This window comes from Carettochelys insculpta, chromosome 12 (assembly GCF_033958435.1).
Source record: "Carettochelys insculpta isolate YL-2023 chromosome 12, ASM3395843v1, whole genome shotgun sequence".
NCBI lineage: Eukaryota > Metazoa > Chordata > Testudines > Carettochelyidae > Carettochelys > Carettochelys insculpta.
In genome coordinates this window covers 26,713,418-26,739,557 of record NC_134148.1, presented here as the reverse complement: position 1 = coordinate 26,739,557, position 26,140 = coordinate 26,713,418, and the positions used below count along the sequence as shown (strand labels likewise).

General features: G+C 42.1%; 1 protein-coding gene across 3 annotated transcripts in view; it reads right to left on the bottom strand.

The window, feature by feature from the left end:
- PDE8A (phosphodiesterase 8A) overlaps positions 1–26,140 on the bottom strand; it is a 196,579-nt gene that overhangs the window by 64,842 nt on the left and 105,597 nt on the right. The window lies entirely within an intron of this gene.

The following is a 26,140-nucleotide window of genomic DNA, read 5'->3' as shown; positions in this document are numbered from 1 at the left end:
CTAGAAAACCAGGAAGATGGCAACAGACAAGAGTTTCTGGGAAGGAGCAATCACTCCCTAGGGTAGAAGGAGGAGGGGTTGGAGTTGGTACACCCAGAAACATAGGTGACTTATGGTAGCATTGGGGAGGTGCACCATCCTCCTGTACCACTGCCAAAATTTTAATTGCTAAATGACGTGTCCCCACATGCTCCTCTGGGTGGCCCTCCCTGCACCCATTTCCCTTGCAGGCACCAGTCACGCCCCATCCAGAGAAAGAGCAGTGGAGACCACGAGTGTTAGGAAGCAGTCCAGTAACAAAGCATACAGGTTAACTCAGACTCTGAGGCTACATCTACACTAGAGAGATCTTTTGAAAGAAGCCCTTCCAGAAGATCTCTTCCAAAGGAACTCCTTTCGAAAGAGTACGTCCACACACAAAAAAGTGGATCAAAAGAGTGATCCGCTCTTTCGAAAGAGAGCATCCACACAGCCCCCACTCTTTCGAAAGAATAGGCCAGGGATTGAAAAACCAGGTGCCACGAGGACTGCTCTTTTGAAAGAGGGGGCCAGGGATTGAACATGAGGATTGCTCTTTCGAAAGAAGGGCCCTCCAGAACATCTACACGCTTTTTCTTTCAAAAGAAGCTTTTGAAAAGGGGCGCTCTTCCAGAAACGGGGAAGGAAGAGTGATTTCGAAAGGAGCGCCATGTTCTTTTGATTTACTTTAGAGAAAAATGCTTTGTGTGTGTAGACACTCCGCTGGATCTTTTGAAAGAGTCCCCTTCTTTCAAAAGATCTTTTCAAAGAATTTGCTAGTGTAGATGCAGCCTGAGACTCACCACAGCAGGGCTTTTACTTATTTATTTATTTTGAGGGAGGGCCTCTCTGGTGTTACACACACATCTCCTAGAACTGGAAGGGACCTCTGGAGGTCATCTAGTCCAGTCCCCTGCGCTCTTGGCAGGACCAAGCACCATCCCTGATATCTATTTGCCTCAATCCCTAAATGGCCTCCTCAAGGATTGAACTTGCAACCCTGGGTTTAGCAGGCCAATGCTTACCCTGAGAGTCAGAACACAAATAATTAGTAAAGAATTCTCTTTGTGTAAAAGAGGAACAAAAATCCAGCTGCTTCTCTCTTAGCTGTGCAGATGCAGCAAAGCTAACTGGGGTAAAAGAACAGAAGAAACGTATTTTTTGCAATGTAATAAACAAAGAGGACTCAGGACCACATAGACACAAGGAACAGATCTGTTGAGTATGAAGGTGGAATTTTTACACTGTTGTTTTTTCAGAGTAAAACCATGCTCCGGGGCAGTAATGCCCAGAACTGTTGGGCTGAAGCACTGAATGGGAACACTGCAGAGCGCTGTTGAAGGAAAGACTTTGATATACTGCAGAAGGGAAAAACGTGGATTGACTGGACCAGAAGGCTGAGTCAGGAAGATGTTGTGCTTGCGTGGTCGAAAGAGGCACTGAGAGAAAGAGGTGGTGTGATGGCATGTGACTGCGGTAATAAGCTAACCCCCAGAGTGGCCAGGAGGAGGTGCCAGACTTGGCGTGAGTGGTGTGCCTTCTCGTGCTCTGCTCGAGACCTTCTCCGTAATGAATTTCACTACATCATGCTGAGTGCTTGAAAGCTCTACAAATAAAAACGCACACGTCATTTCCCAAAGCGTGCTCTGAAGCATTGCTTCCCGAGACCACGAGTGCCCCTCAGAAGCTGCAGAACTCTGAGAAAAGCATTTAAAAGCATGTATGTTTAAAATGCTCTTCTCCTCCGTATAGTGATTGTAAGACCCCATTAGTGTGGGCCCTCTTCACTGTGTGTCAGTGAGTCCCATCTTGCATCTGCTCGGATTTTAAAGAGTATTTTTCCAAGGGACAATTCAGCTGAAGAGATGAGAAGAGAATCAAGCTAGGATCTTTCCCTCTCTTGCTCCATTGCAAGTAATAATGATCGGGAGTAGCAGCTGCTTCTTCTAGCCCCACCAACTTAATGGGGCATTATTGTTTTGCCTAAAGATGTGGAGTAAATGGCTCTTAAGGGGCTTTGGGCTAGAGTTTTCAAAGGTATAGAGGTGTGTAAGTGCATCTGAAAATCACCACTAAACACATTTGCCTATTTAGGGGCCTACACACATTTAAAATCTTACCTTTTGTACTTTTGGTCTCTGAGGGTGCCTTTATACATCTAACCCAATGCACAGAGGCAGGAAGTTTCAAAGCCTTGGTGAGATGATTCAGGTTCTCTCTGTGTAGAAGTTTGGGCTCTGCCTGGTGCCTGGTCGGCAGGACCCACTCCTCCGGGTTTCAGAGTCCAAACTCTGGCCTCCGCCCAGACTTCTACATTACTGTTTTCAGTCCCTCAGTGAGAGTCCAAATCAGTTAATCCAGATTCTGAGACTCACTGCAGCAGGGATTTTGTTTCTTTTTGTTTTCGGGGGTGGGAGGGGCGCAAACAATTAGTAAAGAATTCTCTTCGTGTAAAAGGGGAACTAAAATCCAGCTGGTTCTCTCTTAGCTGTGCAGGCGCAGCAGAGCTAACCAGGGCAAAACAGCAGAAGAAATTTATTTTTGGCAATGTAGTAAACAAAGAGGACTCGGGAGCACAGAGACACATAGAACAGATCTGTTGAGCAGGAAGGTGGACTTTTTATATTTTTTTTTCAGAATAAAACCACACTGTTAGATCAGATTTAATCCTTTGCAGTCCAGAATTTTCCAATAAGTAATTTTAAAGAACCCTCATTACATCCCATATACCACATAAAGTCCTCTTAAAATTACATGCTCTTTTCTTTCTCTGACCTCATTGCTCTATCGTGTAGCCCATCAGGCTCTTCGTGTGAGCTTTTATTTGTTTATAAATTTGGAAATCATCAATGTAACTTCAAATGAGAGAGAAATATGAAGCGAGCAAAATGCCAGTGGAGCACCTGAGAAAACAATACAGGAACTGCTTATGCCTTTGTTATTAGGCTGGAGCTGTAACAGTGGCTGTAAAATCAACATGACGAGGGTTCCAGATGTACTTTCTCAATAACTCTCATTGCCAACACTAAACATGCTTCATGAGATATGAAAAATCAAGCTGCTTTGCTCTCCTGCTCACACCAGGTAACAATTTTGAACAAAGAAATTAGCTGCTAATTTCATTGGTGATGCATGGGGCAGATGCAAATCCACCTTTCTCTGCCATAGCTTTACTGGCTCAGTGATGCTAACAGCACTAACAGCTTGGTTTTAATCAGTAAAGTAATCAGAAATGCCTGAAGTACATACAATGAGAATACTACAGAGTAAGAGTTGCCATTTTACAGTCATTTTTTTTTTTTAACCTTAACTATACTTTACATCACATTTTGAAATATTTATTTTTGTGCGTTCAGGCTGCCAGACGAAAGTGTTTTCAGTTTTAACTAACGCTGTCTTTGAGCTTGAAAGTTCAGACCCAGAGCTGAACTTTCCCAAAGTTTACGGGTATTTAGAACCAGTGCCAAGTCTAATATTAAACAGTAGATACAGTTACTGTAGCCAGCCATTGCTTTCATTTGTTCATTTGCTGCTTTCATTTCTAAGTCTATGAGTGAATGTATTGATGGTAGAGGCACTGAAAGATCAACAGTCTGATGCTTGTGGAATCAAGCATCCTCAATTTCCACTGACTTCTGCGAAGGTTGAAGCAGCCCAGCATCTCACAGTAGGTGCTCTGCAGTTAGAAGGACTAGGTCCTCATAGCAATGGTTGGAGCCAGGCAGAGCGAGCACTGTGCTGGCAGGTTGTGTGCATTTTCCCCTACAGATCCTCCAACCCACTACCTCAGTTTCACCTGAAACCCCTGGTTACTTCGGACCAGAGCTCCTGTAACCCATACACCTGGGGGTGTGGGTCACTGTCCCATGTAGTGGCACCTAGACGACCACTTACACAGAGAAAGAATGAGTTTCCATTATAGCCATAGCTAGCAGACAGATGGCTTTTAGCTCAAACTGTAAAGGCTCCAGAGATCCCAGGTTCGAGCCTGCCTACAGGCAGTTTCAAGTGGGAGGCTCATCCAGGATTTCAACTGGGGCTATGTCTACACAGCAGCGTTATTTCAAAATAAGCCATTCCAAAAATCTCTTTGGCTCCGGCTCCATTACATTCCCCTTTCAGAAGGGGATGGCAAATGCGGCTGATAGGAAATGCAAACGAGGTGCTGATTTACATATTGTGCACCTCATTTGCATAACTTCAGCTACTCACTGTTCCGGAAGTGGTGTTTTCAGGAAAAAAAAAAACAACAGGCAGTGTAGACAGGGTTCCTTCGAAAACAAGCCCCGTTTTCGAAAGAACCCTTCTTCCTGAAAAATACGAGGAAGGAGGGTGCTTTCAAAAACGAGGTTTGCTGCATTTGCATTCCCCTTCCGAAAGGGGAATGTACTGCAGCTACAGCCGTTTGGACCAGCTTACTTCGAAATAACACTGATACATATAAAATGCATTTTGCAATAGCCCTCAGCTATTTGATAATATGGCCTCCTTCGCAAAAGAGCCATTGGATGCAGCTTATTTCAAAATAGGTTCTATTCCTTCTCTACACAGCCCCTATTTTGAAAGAGGCGCTGCTCCTCATGGAATGAGGTTTACCTATTTCTAAATGAGCCAACCGCTATTTTTGTGGTTGTGTTGTATTGACACTTGCAAAGATATTTTGAAATAACTTTTCTGTGTAGACGTACCCTGGGTCTCCAAAGCTCTCAACGTGCTTCCTTAGCTAGGGGAAATATGTAATCCACACATCTACTGAGTGTGGTTCACTGTCTCACATAGTGGCACCCTAGATCACTCACAGAGAAAAAGAATGAGCCTCTTTTACAGCCTTAAAACTGAGAGACAGCTGGCTTTTAGCTCAAACGGTAGAGGTTCCTGCTCTGAGCTCCAGAGGCCCCAGACTTGAGTCTGACTGTGGGCGGTTACACTTCTCTTAAGTAGATACTTTCAACCACGAGTCAGTTCAATCCTATTTCACTGTATCTTTGAAATGAGCATGCACGTAACCAATTCCTGTTCACTCTGCTCACACAGGTACTCTCAACAACAAGCCAAGCAGGAGTTGCCCAACAGGGACTTTGCTGAGTCTACAAAATACTTTTTTGCCAACGTGACGTTTAAGCTCCACTTATACACAGCACCTGCATGTGATCTTGTTACATGTTAACCTTCTGTCCCAGGTGGAAGAAGAACCCTCTTCTGCATTGCAGTTGGAAAATTTTGGTGCACTCTAGTTAATTCTTAATCTGGTTGAAATCTGTTCAAATAACTAGATTAATCATTTCAATTCTGCTTACAAAGCTGCCAATCTCAAGAATTGAAGTTTTGGGTAGGCACTGTGTCCACTGTAACACTCTAAAGGCTTCAGCAAAGATTTAATTCAGCACTAAAACAGAAACTCTGACTTCTGGATGGATTAAATAAACTTTAAAAACAGAGCAAAAACTATAACTAACCCCTTTTCCCTCAGGTTTGTGTGTATAACAATTGGACAAATACATCTTTATCCAGCTGTATGTTTTGCCATTTCTTCCTTTACATTCATCCTGATTTAAAAAAAGCAATCAGGACATTTTTGTACTGGCAATTATGACTTAATGCAACTAACAGCTGTGCCAAGGTAGGGAAAAATGTTTTTTTAGCAGGTCGTATAAGAAGAACAAAGATTAAGGCTACCTGCAATCTTTGGAATTGTTGGCACATTTCTAAGGACCCACATAAATTAATCGCACGAGCAGGCACAGCATCTACAGATGTGGTGAAAGCTGAGTCCAGAATACCCAAGGAAAACATTATGAATTTAAGTATTTTAAAATACACACCTAGAGACTAGACTAATTTTGAGCCAGGGCCCAACCTAGGCGGAGGGTGAGAAGGTGGCAACAGTACTTCAAAAGTTGCAACATGTTCTCCTCTCCACTTCAGTGCCATTTGACCCACCCCTATCAATGAGGCAGGTGGTAACAGAGGCTACACAAGCACCTAGAAGGATTAGATCGTACCAGCCATGTAGCCTAACGTGCCCAGCACAAGAAGAGTCACACAAGAAGTCAGTAAGTCCATGACCTGAAAAACATTAAAACCGATGGGAATCTTTCAATTGACTATAGTGGGAACAAGACTGGAGGCTCCTACGCACTATGTATGGTATAAAGGGTTTGCAAAGTCTAGCCCCTAAATTGCTATGTCACTGAAACTGCTAGTAGAATAATTCAGAGATAAGTGAATGGTTGTTAAATAACACAACTGCAATAAGCTTAAAACAGACCGGCCCAAATAACTGTGACCTGTCTGATTAAAGTACAACCAACTAGACAGTGAGTTTATATAACCTATTAAAACATTTCAGGTTCCTTTTACTATGAGTCATCCTTCACAACTCAGCCAGAGCAGAATCCACAGGAAAGACCTACTCATGGTTTTTTTTCATTCCTGCAGAAAGAAAAACCTTATATGAACTTGCTCATGAAATACTTATAGTAAAGAACAAAGACCAGAAATGGCAGGCACACTGCATGTGCTAGTTATGGTGATACACTACATGGTTAGAATGCAGGACACATCAAACATGCTTACATGCCATAGGTTTCCTATTTACCAGACTTCTCATCTTGGCTTAGTTTAAAATGCTTCTGTTGCCATTACTAATTGGAGGGCAGAGCTAACCCTCAAAAGAGGCACAGTCAGCTGGAAAAAGAGCCTTTGGCTATTAACTACTGACCTTATTTATGTTAAAGAGAAGCAAACACATTACTTCTGCAGGCTGATTTTTTTAAAATATTTCCTTACATTTTTGTGTGATGCTTTAATCCGTACTCCAGGTCCCTAGCTAGCCCAAAGTCCCCATGGCCTTCAGAGGTATGGCTGAAGCCTCTGCTACAAACCAACCTGTACAACAGAGATGCTGGCCTACTGCAGAAGGAGATATGGCTCAGTGGGGAGAAAGAGGGCTCATAACAAATGAATCCTCCACAAGTTGCAATTTTGTTTCCACACAATTCCTGCATACTCCATAGGCCCAGTGGTAACCTCTCCCCTCCCATAGGTGCATCTGATGAAGTTGGGTTTTGCCCATTAAACCTTATGCTCCAAGAAATCTGTTAGTCTATAAGGTGCCACAGGAGTTGTGGTAGCTCTCGTGAGGATACAGGAGCAGCTCCAGGGCTTCGACCTAGCTAAAGACCATTACTGAGAATTTTGCAGTCTACTTACTTGAATAAACAAGTGAGACACGCTTGTGCTATATTATCAGTTGTGCAGCCACTTTTATTAAATGGATTACAGCTAGACAGTGCTTTTTGCTGGTACAAGAAACCTAAGATAGAGAGTTAGGCCAATAATAAGCATATTATGGATAACAATTTAGCACTAAGTAACTATTCACATATGCTTTTATTACAAGTCTCAAACCTAAGGTCTATTCCCATTAAAATATCTGATAGATAGTGATACTTATAGCAAGGAGGGATATTTTGGTAATAAACCATAATATGCTAATTGCATAATAACATGCCAACCTTGCCAAGCTCTCGTCCTCTCACACCACTGGCCTTCACAAGATACTTCGCATGTGTTGGCCAAAGACAATCTCCAACCATGACCTGTTCCTGCGATGCCAACAGGAGGATCTGACCACTATCATCATCAGAAGACACTGGAGATGGATAAGGCACATGATGAGAAGGGAGGCAGAAGCCATTGTAAAGATAGCACTTCACTGGATGCGTGAAGGACGACAGAAACGTCGGAGGATCAAGACAACGTGGTGGCGTACTGTTGGCACAAACATGAAGAGAATGAACTACAACGGGACACAGTGGAGAAAATGGCCGAAGACAGACAGAAGTGGAGGAGCTTGGTTGCTGTCCTATATGCCAGCAGGTGTAACAGGCTTTAACTAAACAAAGCCCAATTAACAAGTAATCTTTCTTAAATACAGCACTATGACATTTGTCCAGTGCTTAAAAGCAAATGTATTATGAACTTAAGTACTGAACCACACATGTATTGTTTTATTAAAAGACTTGCCCTAGCAAAATTTATTAATGGGGCAAAACAAGCTATAGCACCCCACACACAAAACACTCCAAAATGCTGAGTATACCAAACTGGATGTTCAGCATTATTAATGGCAAATTGTGTGTATGTAAAAATGTCTGTATATTAAAACAGTGAGTTTGCAATATCTAAACTAATCTGCCACATCTAAAGTTTTAATAGTGTATTGCCAGCAATATTAATCATGTTACTTTAAAACCAATCAATATTTTAAAATTGTGTACATACATTTTACTTTAGTTTTGACATATAGTCTTGAATATTGTCTCTGTGTGTACCTACATTATCAATTATCACAAATAAGAACTGATTTCAGCTAAATTTAAACACTCAATCTCAAAATTGACCTGACAGCATTAGGGCCAGTTCAAATGTTTCAAATTTTGATTTTTTCAGTTAAAATGGATTAATTTTACATAAAATCTTCTTTACATTTAAAACCAGCTCCAGGAAGCCTAGATATATCCATTCCACCAAGCAAACAGCCAAGTGAACAGGTAGACTTGAGATCACACCTTCCCAGTGAACTGATCCAGGACCAATCAAATCAGGAGCCTGGGTGTGGGAGGCAGGAAAGAGGGGGTGACTTGGCATCCTTCTGTGTTCTGCAAGTGCTGGACCTGACTCTGACAGTGTCCCACAAGGAGAAAATGTCCATCCCTGCCTGACAAGATACTGCTTGTCAAAGCGAGGGCTAACAGGTCTTCTTGGCTAACAGGTCGTCTTGTCCTCGTGAACAAGATCAGTTGCCTCTTCATCGCCGCTCTTGATTTGGAGCGAATGCTGCCTGAGCGCAGGCATGATTCTGGGCCATAAGTGGCAGTGCTGTGTGGTTCCATGACCCCAGACTACTCAGTGGTGGCTTGTAGTGGGACGGTGCCCTACCACAGAGGCTGGAATGGAGCAGGCCCCTCCAAGAACCCTGTGGGAAAGACCAACATGTCCCTGTGTGACAGCACCAGACAGTTGAGTGTGTTCTGTGACCCCCAAGGCTGAATGGGCCAACAGGGGAGTGTACAGCCTCCTGCAGCCCACTGTCTGCCCCCCCCCCACTTGTGGATAAGGAAAGTTGTAGAACTCATCCTGAGATGCCTTCCCCAGGTCCTTGGGGCAAGGAAGCCTGGGAGACATTCTGGGGGTAGGGACCAGCTCCAGGGTCGGGACCAGCTCCTGGCAGGTGGGTCTGGTTGCTTGACTGGCTTCCTCCTCCTCTTCATGGTTACCCGCAACCTTGCGCTCCTGATGACTGACGCTAGGCATGCCCTGGCCAGACTCGCTGATGATGGGCGGGGAGGCGACCCATCTGGCATCAAGCTGCTCATAGTAGCAGCAGATGTGCGGTGCCACCCCAGAACATCCACTCTGTTCCCTGGCCTTGTAGTAGGCCTGCCACAGCTCCTTAATCCTCAGATGGCACTGCTCAAGGGTCCTGGCCTGCCCCTTTGTCAGCCTGGCTGGCAGTCATCTGGCCATAGAGGTCTGTGTTCTGCTTCTTGGCGTGGAGATCCCAAAGGCTGGTCTCCTCCCCACAGACCTCAGTGAGATCCAGCACCTCCCCAGTGGTCCAGGCTGAGGCTCTCCTGCATTCTTGAGCAGTGGCTGCCATGGGAGCTTCAGGAGTGCTGGCTGACACCAGGAGAATCAGAGGGCATCCTGGAGTCGCTCAGACCAGCCTTGGGTGGTAGTGTACTGCATGGGGTGATCACAGCTTCCCACATGTGCCAAGACCTTCTCCCCTTACCAGGCTTATGAAGCTCCACAGCAGAAGAAGAGCAGTGGAGATACCTGGTATGGCCACCGCAGTCAGGCCTGCATCTGTGAGATGCCTCTGGAGGCCAATAATTGCAAATTAATGGCACTGGTGCATCCACACTATCGCTATTTTGGAGAGCAAGCGGGTTAGGGCTGGGGAGCAGGGGCTGGGGCCAGGAAGTGGCTGGCAGCCAGGATAGGAGACTGAGCATGGGGCCTGGAGACCGGCAGGGTATTGGCCTCCTCTGGCCCGGCAAAATCCCTGGTCTGGAACCACTCAGGTCCCAGTGGTGCTGTAACATGGAAGTGGAAACTATCCTCATTCGTGATGTGCAGTACACAGAACTAGGTTTGGATAAGCCAAAAACAAGCCAGGAAAAAAAATCAATATCCACGCATAAACTTAAGACAACATCTGATATGACTTGTCTGATCAGTCGCACCTCTCTTTCCCTCCCAAGCCTTTTCTTTGAGAGGTTAAATGGCAACATGCCTTTGAGTTATTATTCACTTTAGCCCTATTCTTAAACGCCACAGGAAGTCTGAGAAAGAAGAAGGTGGTGCATCATCGTGCTTCTGAACTCTAAGAGCTAGACTGTGCTTTTAGCCTGAGCCTTGCCCAAGGGGGTGGCTCATTAAATGCCTGGAGAAGCAAAGTTCCCTCCCTTCTTCTCCCTTGCTTGGAGATAAGGAGATGTTAACATGCTAATGTGCTGCTGACCTGTAGAGTACATTACAACCCGCCCCTGCACTGACTCAGCTGAGGAGTCCCGTAAATGGAGTGGGTGCAGCAATGGATCTGCCTCTTCCCAGTGTCTTGCTCCAGGGGGAAGGGAAAGGGGGGACATAAGCAGGCATACAGCACTGCTTACTCCTGTGCAGGATCCAAGATCCAGGCAGGTCACATGGCAGCAGTGAGACTTCTGACTCGCCCTTACTATATGTGGGCGTGTAGCCAAAGCTGCAAGCCAGCCCTAAGGAACAACACTGATTTTCTCTATATACAAAAGCAAGGAGGTTGAGCAGCAAATAGAATGCTGACAGAATGCAGCATTCATAATAAATGTTGGATTTGCCTCTGCATTTGCCCCACCTGGCAGTCCTTTCCAGTACAGCTCTGTATACTACACTCCACTAAACACTAGTCATTCGAATTTAACACAAAAGAAGTAAGAATCAAAAGTCTGATGCCAGCTCTAGAGATCCAACCATCTTTTGAGCTTTTATAGGGTGAAACTTATTTGTTTACCATGCTCTTCATCATTTCTTCTGCTGCTTTTTCAGGCAAGTTACCATTGTTGTATGCAAAGCAACAAAAGGTCTGATATGTAACATTCAGATCTGGATCTGAACAATCCAAAACTTTGAGGTTGCTCTGAGTAAGGTGTTAAATTAGGATCCTTCTGAGAAGTGGTTGCTTTTAGAGTATGTACACTCTCTTTCTCTCGCTCTTTGGATCCTTGGAATTCTTTGGCTACATTCTTCTATGTGGTCAGGCCATGCTGTAAAGCATTTGAAGTTATATCCTGTGCTAAAGAGAAAAACAGCACTCAATGATCTGGCTTATATTTTAGAAGATAATTTAAAACCCTATAATAATGGCTTTCTATACATAGGCTGCAGAAGTAGCTGCCCCTATCAATGCAAAAACAACCTATAAACAGACTTTTACTTCTCAAGAGTTCTGCAAAGTCAAATACGCTCCTTCACGGACAAACATCTGAAGAAATACCTTTGAAGATTCTAGAAAGGTGTAATGGCACCATGGGACAGTACACAGAAATGTAATTATTTTACATGAGAAAATATGGGCATTATTGATCTAGATCATGTTGGAAGAATGCCAGCTAGGAATGCACTAGATTTCTTATATTTTATAATTGTGCTCATCTCTACAGCATCTAGGCATCTTTGGTAGCTGAGGGATGCTTGCAAGAGCAAATCAGAGTTGTTCACCTTTATCAAATGGTCATCTTTTAGGAGCTGCATACCACTATGTGCAGGAAAACCTTCCTGCTTCTCTAAGAACTCTATTCTCTTACTCTCCTTGAACTCAGAGCCCTTCTCTGTTTTCTCCTTTGAATGTGGGACCAAGAGCTCTCCAGCCACGTGTGTCTCACATAATGCTTCAGAGGCAGCTGGGTAACGATGTGTGGCAAGAAATTCTCACACAGGTTTGAGGCCTACTTCCTTTTCTTCCACATTAGACAAAGCTACAACTGCTCAAGACTCCCCACCAGGTGGAGACATATATCTGAGCTTTTGGAGATAGCAAAGCCCTTATGTACTGAGCGTGACATCACAAAAAAGTTTCAGGATATGTAACAGAGAGAAAGCCATGCTAGTCTATGTACCATCAAAACAAAAAAGCAGTAAAGTAGCACTTTAAAGACTACCAAAATAATTTATTAGGTGAGCTTTCATGGGACAGACCCACTTCTTCAGACCATAGCCAGACCAGCACAGACTCAATATTTAAGGCATAGAGAACCAAAAATAGTAATCAAGGTTGACAAATCAGAAAAAAAAAAATCAAGGTGAGCAAATCAGAGAGCACTATGGGGGCTCTTTTGCATACTTGGCTTAATCTAATTCTTGACTTTGCCCCCACCCTGATTTGCTCACCTTGATCATTTTTTCTCTGATTTGTCAACCTTGATTACTATTTTTGGTTCTCTATCACTTAAATATTGAGTCTGTTCTGGTCTGGCTATGGTCTGAAGAAGTGGGTCTGTCCTACGAAAGCTCACCACCTAATAAATTATTTTGCTAGTCTTTAAAGTGCTACTTTACTGCCTCCCCCCGCCCCCCAGGATATGGTTCTTCTGTCTCCATCCACTGGCAAGGAGGAACTGTATCCAACCACCTGGACAGGAAGAGAAGACTGGAGACAGATTCTTGTTTAGTCTGCCTAGTGATCAATCAAGAAACCTTTAAAATATAGTCTATTAAGTTTTGGGCCATGGCATTCTGAACAGCAGAGAATAAAGCCGGTGATAGCTTTCTCAGCTTTGGTCTACCTGAAATAATACTTTTCATTTACCTTCCACTGCCTCCAGTGTACTAATTTTACAGGCAGATTGAGAACTGTCTCTTCCTTTTTTCTTTTTGCAGACTCTCAGTGCAAATGGTACATTCTTTTGGCTGAGAGGAAAATTCTTGCTGGTTGCATTTTAACAGTTGCACCGCACTGCACTCTGGGAGATGTAAGTATCTCACATTAGTTCTATTGTTTATTATTAAAAACTGATTACCCTTTCATAATTCTGAAGATGCCCAAAATATCTGGGAGTACAACAACAAGCTCTAATTTGTGATGGTCAGTTTAGGCTAGTGAGTGGGTAGCATGAAGGGTCTTTCTTCCTCTCAGTGGGCTGCTAGATTGTCGTAACCAACACAGTTTCAGGGGATAGGATAGTTTTGTTAACTGCACTTGCATAGCTGGAAGTTGTGGGATGTGCCAATTGAATCATAGCAATACTTTGTTTGGATGCAGAGGGAGCGCACAGTTCTCACAATCACCTCACCTCACGTGCCTTTGCTTTGCGCGACTGTCACTTTAGTAATACCAGTAGGGAAAAAAATACGTGGATGGACACCAGTGGAATCTGGCAACCCTGAGCCTGGACAATGGTAAACAAAATTTCTCATGGGCCACACACAGAACCCTGATGGGTCATGTGTGGGTTGTAGGTCACAGGTTGCCCATCACCGATCTAATTTCTTTCATATCCAACTACTATATTTCTTCTTTCTAATGGGAGACCACTGGCAAATTCTGTTTTTGAGGGTGATCACAGAGATGCCAGGATAAAAAAGGCCTCTGCTACTCTCCTGATGAGTTTTAAGGCATTCATTTATTGATTTATACGCATTTCTGTGGCATTCATTGTTATAGCACCTGTACTTGAATGGGCTTCCCTGACTAAAAAGACCTTTTCACATCCATGAGGGAAATGTCCAGTTACTCTTTTTCGTGCCATGGACATTTTTCATGGCTTAATCCATCAAGAGAGCAATGATCACAGATGAACCAAGAACAAGAAAGAAAGATGGAAGTAGCTCGTGTGCAGAAACAGCACATACTGGTCAAAACTGACTATGAGTCAGCCAAGCTCTTTGGCATTGTTCTTTAATTTGTCCTCAGCTAGGAAGCTTTCTTGTTTAAGGGACAAACCTGATTTCCCAAGGTGCTGAATATCCATTGAAGTCAATGGGTACTTGGCATGTCTGAAAAACAGGCAAACAGTGCATGAAAAGAAAAAGAAACAGAAGTATGTCCATATCTTGGGAGGAATTGTGCTGCAGAAGACTGCCCCATCTTGGGGACTAGAGGCCTGGAATTCTTGTGGGGTTTGATAGCCTCTGAGCACATGGCACCGGCAGCCCTGGGACCCATATGCTCCTCACAGTACTTCATGAGAGAGCATCATGAAAAAATCTTTGAAAAATGCTTCATAAAAAGTCACCTCCTGAAGTTTTACTGGGGAGGACACAATCTGGATCAATGTTTGTACCTGGATTCTACCTACATGATGGTATATGGATATTGCATCATAACGTCAGAGCTATGGGAACAGAATTCATTTCTGTCCAATGGGAAAAGGCCTGCCACAAACTGTAGTTTGCCGATAGCCAGGCAGAGCTTGCTGAGATGGTTGGTCCTGACTGGCTGAGAACAGCACAAAATCTGTACACCTAACAACAGACCCCAGATCTCATTGGCCTCCAAGTACGTCACAATGCAAACGTTAAATAGTGATGATAAACACATTCAGTATTTTCATTTAATTAAACACTACATTTCCTGTCCTAAACACGACATGTAATTGCTTATTTACTTGGGAAAATTAAGAATGCAGATTTATTAACAGCTAGAACTATGACTTTTTAGAAAAGTATATGGCAGTAAAAAGTTGTAGCAGTATTATTCCTTTTACCCCACCATCTATCACAGGCAAATCCAGATGGGACTTTTCTGTTACAAAAATACAGACAGGTATCTTCTCACCTTTAACAGCAAAAAGCTCATTCTCTAACCAAGGGGACTGATTCTCCAGGGAATCTGAAGAAGTGGGTCTTACCCATGAAAGCTAATAGCATTGTTAGTCTGTAAGGTGCTACAGGACTGCCTGCTTTGTTTTGCAAAGATACAGACTAACACAGCTACCCTTCATGAGTCATGATTTGTAAAGGTATTTAGGCACTCAGCATTGCAATGCCTAAGTGACATAGCAGCCCACACCAGTTTAGCATTCTAATGCTGAGTGCAGCAATGCCTGAAGACAAACCTAGGTCCCCTACGAGCTTCACCTCTGGCAGATGTTTGTTATGTCTATGGGCTACAGGGCATTTGAAACAGGATTTGTACTCACGTCTGGTAAAGTAGTATAAAACGTTTCTGCAAGCTCATAGGACTGGTTAAACGCTACACTCTAAATAGAAGATATCAAAATCTTCAGGAGAGTCCCTTCGGGGGGAAGCAGTTGACATGGAATAGTTTGAATTTAGCAAAGCTTTGGATTTTGTCTCACATGACCCTCCCACAAACAAACTAGGGAAATGCAACCTAGAAGGAGCTACTATAAGGTGGGTGCAAAGCTGGCTGAAAAGCAGGCAATAGTTATCATGGTTCACACAGTTATCGTGTTGGAAGGGCATAACAAGGGGGTTCCTGCAAGGGTCAGTTCTGGGTCTGGTTCTTCTCAATGTCTTTCGGCAATGATTTAAATAGCAGCACAAAGCGTGCACTTATAAAGTCTACAGGCTATACCAAGCTGGGAGGGGTTGCAAGTGCTCTGGAGGATAGCATTAAAATTCAAAATGATCTGGACAAAATGCAGAAATGGCTTGCAGTAAATAGGAGGAAATTCAAGAAGGATAAATGAAAAGTATTCCACTTAGGATGAAACAATCAGCTGCACACATACCAATGGGAAATGACTGCCTAGGAAGGAGTACTGCAGAAAGGGATCTGTGAGTCATAGCAGATAATAAGCAAAACGTGAATTAACAGTGTAACACTGTTACAAAAAAAAGTGAGCATGGTTTGGAGATGTATTAGTAGGAGTTTTGTAAGCAAGACACAAAAAGTAATTCTTCCACTCTGCACTGATTAGGCCACAACTGAAGTACTGTGTTCAGTTCTGGATACAACATTGTAGGAAAGGTGTGAAAAAATTGGAGAAAGTACAGAGAAGAGCAACTCAATAATCAGAAGTCTAGAAACCATGACCCAGGAGAGAAGACTGAAAGAACTGGGCTTGTTTAGTTCAGTCTGAAGAAGAGAAAAACATAAAGGGGACATGGGCTGCGAGGGGGAGCTGGTTCAAGGGCTCTGGCTGGAGGTCTGGGATTTGGGGTGGAGCTGGGAATGAGGGGCTTGGGTTGCAGGAGGGGGCTCTGGGCTAGGTCTGAGCTTCTGGATGGACATTAGGAAAAAAACTCCTCAGGGTGGTTAAGCACTAAAATAAATTGCCTAAGGAGGCTGTGGAATCTCCATCACTGGAGATTTTTAAGAGCAGGTTAGACAAACATGTTGGGGATGGTCTACATAAGGGATGGCCAAACTACTACCCATGGGCCCCATTTGGCCCAGCAGCTGTTTTACTTTGGCCCTCATGTTCCTGCTTGGGAGCAGGGTCTGTGGCTTGCCCTGCTCCATGTGGTTCCTGGAAGCAGAAGCATGGCTCCCCTCTGGAGCTGCCTGGAGCTCTCCCTATGGCTGTGCCTCTGCATAAGAGTGGGACAGAAGTGGAACATGCCATTGCTTTCAGCAGCTGCTTGAGGTGGTAAGTGCAGCCTGAAGACTGAATCCTGAACCTCCGCCCCATGCCTCAACCCTCTGCCTCAGCTCCCCCTCCCAGCCTGGAGCCCCCTCCTGCATCCTGAATGCCTAATTTTTGGCCCCATCTCAGATCCTGCACCAACAATCAGAGTCCTCACCCTTTTCTGCACCCCAAACCCAATTTCATGAGCATTCATGAGACCCTCCATACAATTTCCATACCCCGATGGAAAGTTTGTCTAAAGATAATGCGTAGTCCTGCCATGAGTGCGGGATCGGACTAGATGAGACCTCCTGAGGGCCCTTCCACTCGTACGATTTGATGATCATTAGAACTGCAATCAGCCCAGTTCAATACATTAAAGCAATTTAGAATTTTCCTTCTGCTCTTGTAACAGATTTTATTCTATTTGAATGTGTCGTGGGCACGCTCCACTTTTAAAACTGAAATGCTCTGTTGAAGTATTTTAACTATGGAGCTTTTGACTTGCCACTATTTTCTGTACATTCTCTACGAAAGAGATGCTTCTGGTACCAAAAAAATTGCAGGCTGTGCAGAAAAAGTGGCTATTCATACAAGCTGATACATTATGTAGCATGTTCCTAATAAACAAATGTCTACCTGGGCAATATGTTGCAATTCTCCTGGGGAAAACTCACAGAAGGACTTGTATCTATAGCAACTCTGCTCTCAGTGGACTTAGTTTCTCTGTGGACCTCTCTATCTACTAAACAAGCCATCAGCAAAGAAACAATTATAACACTATATTCTGGTACTCTGAGAAATTCAGCTAATAAATTGAATAGGTAACAAATAAACATCAGTAAAGAGTATGGGTGAAATACTGGCACCATTGATGTGAATGGCAAAACTTTCATTGATTGCAATAGGATCAGGATTTCCCATACAGTTGTTATGACTGTTCCCCATGGTACATACATACAATAAGTGTATAAATCATACAGAAACGCTGAACCTCACTGATGCAACTTATCAGCTACACTACACTACACTATATAATTCTTGAGGGAAAAAGAGGTGCTATCAATTTTCTAGCTGGAATAATAATGGAGGTCTCACTACGAAGATGTTTATATAACCATGCATTATAGCTTCAGGTCTGCGCCCAATATGGGACCAGAACCTTCACAAAGGCTCTTACAGCAGGTTAAGTCTACATTGCAGGATTTCATTTTGCATTTTTAATGTTAATATAAAAACACCTTGCCAGAGGCCCTGCACATGGACAGTGCAGAGTATCTTCACAGGGATGAACTGAGTGCTTGGATTATTACATTCATTAGAGAGTTTCAGTTGCATCCCTGTAAACTATTGAGTCACTTAGGTACGCAAAATATCTAGAGTATGTTTGTTAATAGTGGTTAATTTGTGGACATGGAAATGCCTAGATTTGTGTGTGTGTGTAATTTACACAGCTACTGTTCCTTTAGGTACTTTTCAGAGCTGTGAGTCCATCTGAACCACCGTCTTTTCAAAATAAATTGGGTGGGTTAAACCCTACCTTTTCATCATTTTTATAAAATTGGCTTTTTTTCCTTTCATATCCCTGTGGGAGAGCTACAAGTTTTGTCCTTATCATTACCTGGGCCAGGGATCTGCAACCTGTGGTTCCAGAGCCACAGGAGACTGTTTTAGGACTTTTTTGTGGCTCCCGATGCTATCATTGCAAAATAAATAAAACAAACAACCCCGTCCTGATATTTTCAATAAACGGTGAAAGTTCGATGCCTAGAAATGAGCAACTCATATCTAACTAGCAAATGATATGAGATCCAAAATTTTGGATAACTGCTCCTAGCGTCCTCCAGAGACAGAGAAGGTTCAGGAGTGAAAGTAAGGAAGGTGGTGGTACAAAACACACATGTAAAGTGTGAGGATACAGAATACGTGAAAAGTTTGTGAACATCCTGCAGGAAACACGTATTGCATTGCAAATCATTGTGTGTGTGCTGTTCCTACAATAGGGATTATGAAAAGTATGGTTTGATATTATTTATTAAGGACTGTCTCATATTCACATGCATTGCAACTCTTGAATTGTTGAGTTTTTTCTTTTTTTTTTTTTAACCAAATTGGAAAAAATGGTTCTTCTTGCTATTTTGGTTGCTGATCCCTGACCTAGATTAAAACATGCCACAAGGCATCTTTCACAGTTATTACTGATAGTGACTGCTTTCAGCACAATTTTGTCAACATCTTGTCCATAAATCACTTGCCCGAAAATGACTCACGTATACAGCTGGCTGAGACCCTAGAATTTCATCCTTTTCTGTGAATAAGATCAAGGTTTTCAAATTTGTTTTCATTCCACATCAGGCTGAAACTGAAACCCTTTTGAAATTTTTTGCAACAAACCAAGAAAGAGAATGCTATTTGCTCCAGAATAGCCAATGGCCCAGGGCCTACACCATTCACTTGGGACGTAGAACCACGTTCAGGTCTTTACTACAATTCAGCCAAAGGAATTCAACCCTCATCCCAAATGAGCACCCTCAACAACTGGCCACTCTGAATTCAGGCTCTCTCTGTGAACAGAAACTGCCTCATGGACCTGAGAAGCCCTCCCAATTAACGTTCCGTCAGAACCGATGTGTCTGTGAAAATTTTGGTTTTGACAAATCGGCATTTTCTTACTAAAATATTAACATTTTGACAAAATTATTCTTGACCAGTATTGGTGATTTGTAAGGTGGGGCCTTCAGCTGTTTTTACATACTAGGAGATACATGAAAGCTAGTTCCTGTGCTCATGCAAAAGCTAACAAGTATGATGAAATCACACACATTGCAGAGTTCACACTGCAAATTTAACAATTTGCTAGGAAAAGTCTGCGCAGTTCTATCATGACCTAGAGAACGCCATACTTGCCTCCTAGCCTAATGAAGATTAATTAGCCCAATTAATAGTAAATTAGGAAAAGACGCCATTAGAAAGAGGGAGCGGTTTCAGCACACAGAGTAGCATAAAACGGTGCCCACACAGGCAATTCATGCCTAGCTTTGGTGACAGGGAAACTGCCCAGGACCTCTCTCTTTTGAGGCACAGATTCTGGTAAGATGGAAGAATTTTGAATCAGTTTTGAGACAATCCAAAATATTTTTCCACACTGATCAGTACTGTCTCACTACGCCGATTTTTTTCCAAAGTCAGGATGCAGTGGGTCTAAGCATTCTTCTGAAAGTGGGAAAGAATGACACCAAAGTATAAGAATAAACACAAGATAACAGACTTTCAAGTCCTGTCTAGTGACACTGTTAATAAGTTCATAGGCACCATTTCCTCCTTCCTCTCCTGCACCAACTGTTTCTTCCCAGACAGTGATCCAGACTGCTGATAGCTCTGGCAAGGAGCTTTTACCAGAAATTTTATCAGGAAATGTTACATTGTAAGCCTCAGTGTCCTCCCTTGGGCAAGACAGAACTTGTAATCTGCCCAACAGAACATCAGAGAATCAAAGGCGCTCAGGTCTGCCTGCAACAAAATGGCGCTCAGGTCTGCCTGCAACAAAAAAAACTTTCAGATCTCTTTAGCCATGCTGAGTAAGACAACAGTTGTACTGATTTCTGTGTTTTAAAGCAATGATATATTATAGCAGGGATCAGCAACCTTTCTGAGGCAGAGTGCCGAAATTTGATCTTTAGGCCTCTACATACAGTCTGAGTGCCAGTGATACTTTTAAAAGTCACCAACAGTCCAACTTACAAGAGCTTCATTAATAAATAAATTAAGATGCAGAGCTTTACCATTTAGGTAGTGGTTGTTAGCATTAGCTGGTCTTTTGTTAATCCACAGGCAGCATGGCTTTGAGCAAGCTCCTGGCTGCCTGGGGTTGGGCCGAGCTCCTGCCTCGCATGCCGATGAAAATAGACTTGTGTGCCACTCTTGGCACCCATGCCAGGGGTTCCTGACCCCTGTATTAGAGCAATATGTAGGGCATGATCAGCAATTCAGTTCCCAACATATCCAAGCTTCTGGAGTTCTGGTGAGTAATGAAGAATTAGACCTTATTTCACATTCTGTAGAACCTAACGTGACATTTCTTCAGCTGGATATAGAAAAAGAAACCTGTGTGCGTACATTACCTTTCATAAAAATATAAATGCATTCCTATAAGCCAGGTTAATGGGAAAAGTAGCTTACAGGAAATGGTAATTATAACATGAAAGAACTACCCAGATATCAGGGATAAATAATGAGTTTTCTTTCCTGAAGGAAGTCCTATGTCACCAGTCAAGTAATAGAAAATGAGACACCCAGGAGTTTCCTACTAGCTCCAATAAGGATTGAGTTCCCCAACTCTTCTACTGTTTTGAAGAATTAAACAAAAACTATCTATAGACCTGTTCCTAGATGACATAGATAAGACTCTCAGAAAGTTTTTCTGCTTGGATGGGTCACTAGCTCTTTTCTTTTTTTTCCTCTGAGTTTTAAAAATAAGGCTGTAATAGTTACACACGGACAGAGGAAACAAAAAGTGTTTTGATTGCGAAAGGTTTCTCTTTTCAATCATAGGAAGTCTCATTGGATATGTTTTAAGTAATTGTATGTTTCTTTGAGACAGGAGAAACATTCTGACCCATTCATACTGGCAGTGTTTTCTTGATCTCTCTGGCCTTATCCAAGACAAAACAGATGGTGGACTTCTGAACCATTTTACTTTCCGTTCTGTGGTGCTACATTGCATCAGTTATATATTTTGACTAACCATTAGAATTGGTAATATGTATTGTCTACATAGCTCCTCCCGAAACTTTAGAAACAACAGATGTTTGCACTGAGCATAAAGGTACTGGTGATTCAGCATTTGGATGTTCTTTTCACTTTTACAACTTTTTCATTTTTCCTGTTTAGTTTGAACAAATGTGTCATATTCTGAGTAACTTCCCAATACCCTATGAAACGATGCATTTCATCTGGTTATAGTCTGTAATGTAAATTTGTAAAAAAGAAATGAGTGGTTTGTATCAATACATTACCTCCTGTAAGGTTTCAGAGAAAAGTAGAGGTGGTACCAAACCATCACACCATTGCACATTAATTGCTCACACAATGTTCTCAACAACACAAATCAACAAAATCTGAAGGCCATATAAAGGTGCGTCCAGAAATAGTTTCTGGGTAAAGCAAGAATGGTTCACCGTGGTTTGCCACATGGTCAACAATGTCATTCTTTTGGAAGGCCACTGAGCAGCTGTGGATCAGAGAGATTGTCAAGAGCACTCTGTGCGCTCATTCCCTCTCTGTGTTCATCCTTCTTTTCCTTCAGTCAAAATAAAAAAAATAGTTGAAAAGCCCTTAAGTAAATTTGATCCCACATTTCCCTGCATCACCACTGACTTTATTCTCTCCCTTCCGTACAACTGGTTTTGAATGCTGAATCAACAACCCGTAAGTGGGTAATTTTGTTCAGGTAACTATTTTGAAGTACTGAAACATTAAACATATTTTGGTTACCAGGTGTGTTAGGTATTTCTGTCTCATGATTCCCCCTCATTACTTAAGAATGCAATCCTACGGCCATGGAATAAAGGTATTACACAGTGTGAAGGGGACAGAGATGGATCCTAAATTAGGATAATTTACACGAGTTAAGACTTTTTTGTATTAAAAAACCCCTCGTCCTATATTTGGTAATATTTTTGATACCATAATTACAGATCTATATGTCTATTCATATACCATATACTAGACAAAGCTAGTTTTAAATTTAAACAGAAAGTAAAGCATACAACGTTTTTGTATGTCCACAAGGCATAACGTTTGATACTTCTGTATCTCATTTTTGATCAATTAATAATCTGAACTGTCGCTGATTCTGTCATGTATTTTCAGCCCATCCTTCTCAGAGAATATTGGATTAGTAAGTATAGGATTCATTGTGTCACAATTTTTAAAAATTAAGTAGAATTAGCATTGGAATTTGACCACTAAGTTCTCATGTAGCTTTTTAGACAATTACTCTACTCAGATAAAGTACTCCAACTCAAAAGAAGCTTTTGCCATTGTGTATAGGACAACCAATCTCCAAAAAGTACAAGCCCATTTTTAAAAACCCTATTCTACATTTTTCAATATAAAACATGATCTATTATTTCCAACATATATGAAATCTGAATAGATTTTTACTCTTTTTAACTTAGTTCTCCTTGTCCCCTCAACCACTCCTTCAATCTGTATTTTACTAGATTGGACAAAAACAGGCCTAGCCCACTAACAGTATTCCTTTGACTACTGATTCCCCTCGCTGATGGTATTCTTCATTTTACTCTCTACTGTCATCTCATTCCAGACTGAACAAGTATTGCCTCTAGCTTTATTTGTCAGCACCAGTATATAAATGACATCTAGAATGTAGGTGTCAGCAATAAAATGAACTACCTCTTTTATCCGTTGTAGTACACATCTGTGTAGATACATAAATCTCTTCCTTCAGGACTGTAACAGACAGGTAGATGCGTTCGTCTGTACTCCAACAAAACAAATCAGCAGAAATGTAGTACTTTAAAGACTAACAAAATGATTTATTCGGTGAGGACTGGGGGTCTGTCCCATGAAAGCTCCTCACCATATAAATCATTTTGTTAGTCTTCAAAGTGCTATATTTCTGCTGCTTTGTTTCCTTAAGGACAGTTAAAGTTGTGAATAAATTTAATTTTAAGGGCTTAATTGAGCATTTAAGCAATGGTGTCATCAGAGTGACTGTACCTCAGAAACATTCTTGAGGCACTGTTGTTCCAGAGCTCCCCTTTTCCAATGGAGGGGATCATGTTGTGTCAGCCCTTGTGGGGCTCCGCATCTTGCACAGCCAGTTCCACTGACCTGCAGGAGGTGGGGAAAATAGCCTTGGCTCAGTCCACTTCCCATCCCTCCCTCTTATGGGGAGGCAGTGGAGACATAACTCTTGACCTCCATGTCCCTTGTTTCATAGGGTGAAGAGGGAACTTCATCCTCCATGCTGACACAAAAGAGCAAAATCTAGCTATACTTTTTTTTTTTTTTTTTTTAAAACAAACTACAAAAGTGCAATCCCCAAACTACAGCAGAAGAGGGAGAACAAGAACAGAAATGGGGAATCACAACAAACAGTTCAGCAGAGGGGAAAAGAATTACCTCCACCCTATTCTAGGGGTCCCATATGGAAAAAGAAGAAAATGATGTTAAAAAAAAAAAAAAGGCAGAAATCATTCTGAAAGGTAAGATTCTGCAGTACAAACAAATATACACTGGGAACTAGGGTTAGATCATCCAGTGCATTTTTTCTTTGTGACCTTTTCAAAGCATGCAAGTCTAGTTTTAATTACTCACACTGCAAATTGAATTCCTGTGAAGATCCAAACTTTAGCCAGGAAGCTTGTATCAGAGAGCATTCTATTTAGGGATTTATCAATGATTATGAAAATCAGTGAAAATACTTAGTAGTGCCCTGCAACGATAAAAAGCTGTATCTGCATTTGCATCCATACGTGCAAAAATGAGCCCCAGATATCTGCATCCATATCAATGGATACAGAGCAGATATCTGCAAATTTGCAGGGTTTGCAATAAAAGAATTGTATCTGCATCCATATCTGCAAAAATACAAATAAATAAAATCCACAAATATAAAGAAGATATCCGTGGACTTGGTGTAGACCTTGACATCAATGAGGCCCTTAACGAACCGCGCCAGCTGAATGAGTCATGAAACTATACTCTGTTTACTTGAGCATAGCTGAAGGACAAAGACATCATAAAATGCATTCTAAATTAGCATAATTTATACCAGTTAACACTGACTTTTATAAAAAATATCCTGTGTTTGAGAATATTTTGATATTATATGATCTCCATTGATATATCGTATACAAAAAGCGAATTTTACATTTAAGTGAAAAGCAAACAATATCAATGTTTTTATATGTCCACTGTGCACAACATTTTCCCATTTGACTTAGCCATGTGTTTCTCTGTGGCCTATGGATGCTCTGTGATCACTTGAATATTGTGCCCAGTCCTTTCTTCTTTGCTTGCCACACTGGGGGCAAGTAGTCCAGGAAGCCTATAGAGGACAGCAGGAGAGAAGTTATTCTACTTCCTGCCTTTGGGAGAGGGTGAGTCAAAAGAAATCATTGGTTTTTCTTTACTCTTGTCTCATCCAAATGAAAGAGTTAGTCCATCATTGCAGTGAGGTGAATGCCACAGTATTTCTGAGAAACAGTGTAGGTGAGGTAACACATTTTTGGACCATTTTTTCTGGGTGAAAGAGATGACCCATGAGCTTACTTACACAGTTCTCTTCCTCAGACGTGGGAAAGGTAGTTAGGGGGATTTTAGAACAAGCTTCTGACTGAGGCTGTAATTCACAAAGGCCGAAAATCCCTGTTCAGTAAAACCACTATTGAGTTAATGCATAATTCTTGCAGAAGGGGGAAGAAAGGAGGAGAAGAAAACCAACATGCTAGTTTCACATGAGCAACTTTTTCTATTCCTTAACAAAAATTACGCAAAACAAGGAAACAACAAACCTGACTGATGGAACAGTCTCTGAAATGCTAAGGACAGTTCAACTCCCACATGCTAGCATTGGCCTAGTCCTCATTTACCTTCCATTGCTTTCTGACTGCAACTCAGGCAACTCCACATATTTCAAACCTTTTTTTTTTTTTTTGGTCTTTTTTCCTTTTTTCAGAAAGAGCCTTAAAATACTCCCCACAAAAACTGCTTTCATGACGTGATGAGCAGCTCTGAGCAGAATACAGAAGCTGTTTTGGAGGAAAGAGAAAACAGGATATGGGAGACCAGAGTAACTGTGAGGGAGATGGGGGGAGAGCTGGGTTGAGCAAGACAAGAGACATGTGTAGCAGAGGCAGGGGAGTGTGCAATTCAAGTATACCCAAGGTAGTTAGATGCTTTATTCTCGCAAAGGATTTTTTGTTTCCAAAAAGCACTTCCTTTCCCCATGGAGGTAGGGTTGCTGCCACAATCTCTTTTGGAGAATACATTGAACCAAAGTCTGTTCTGCTCATTCCTGGTTGTTGTCCAAGAGCAGGTTAATATCACATGGCACTGGCCAAAAAAAAAACAAACAAACCACAAACTGGGGAGAGATAAGACACCAGGCAACATTCTAGCATTCCTACTCTCAGTATGACAGGCTCTGTTGTTCAGGTCAGTGCATAAGATATTGATTACTCCAATATGGCTGTTTCACTGTCTACAAAACAATATGGCACTACCAGTGTTCTTGTACCACCTCAATCAGTAGTTTTATGTAAAACTAAACTATGTTAGGAAGAAATCTGCTGACAAGATTTCGAAACTTCATTAATAAAAGAAAAAAATTGTGTATTTCTGATTTAAAAAAAAAATCAATGAAACAAATGTGGGCTTTTTATGACCCAATTCAACAAAGCTGTCAGTTTATCCTCATGGTAAGCAGACAACTATAGCTCACATCTGAACACCTACTTTATTTACTTTGCTATGCTACATTTAACCTTACATCCTGTCTGCTGGGTGCATCC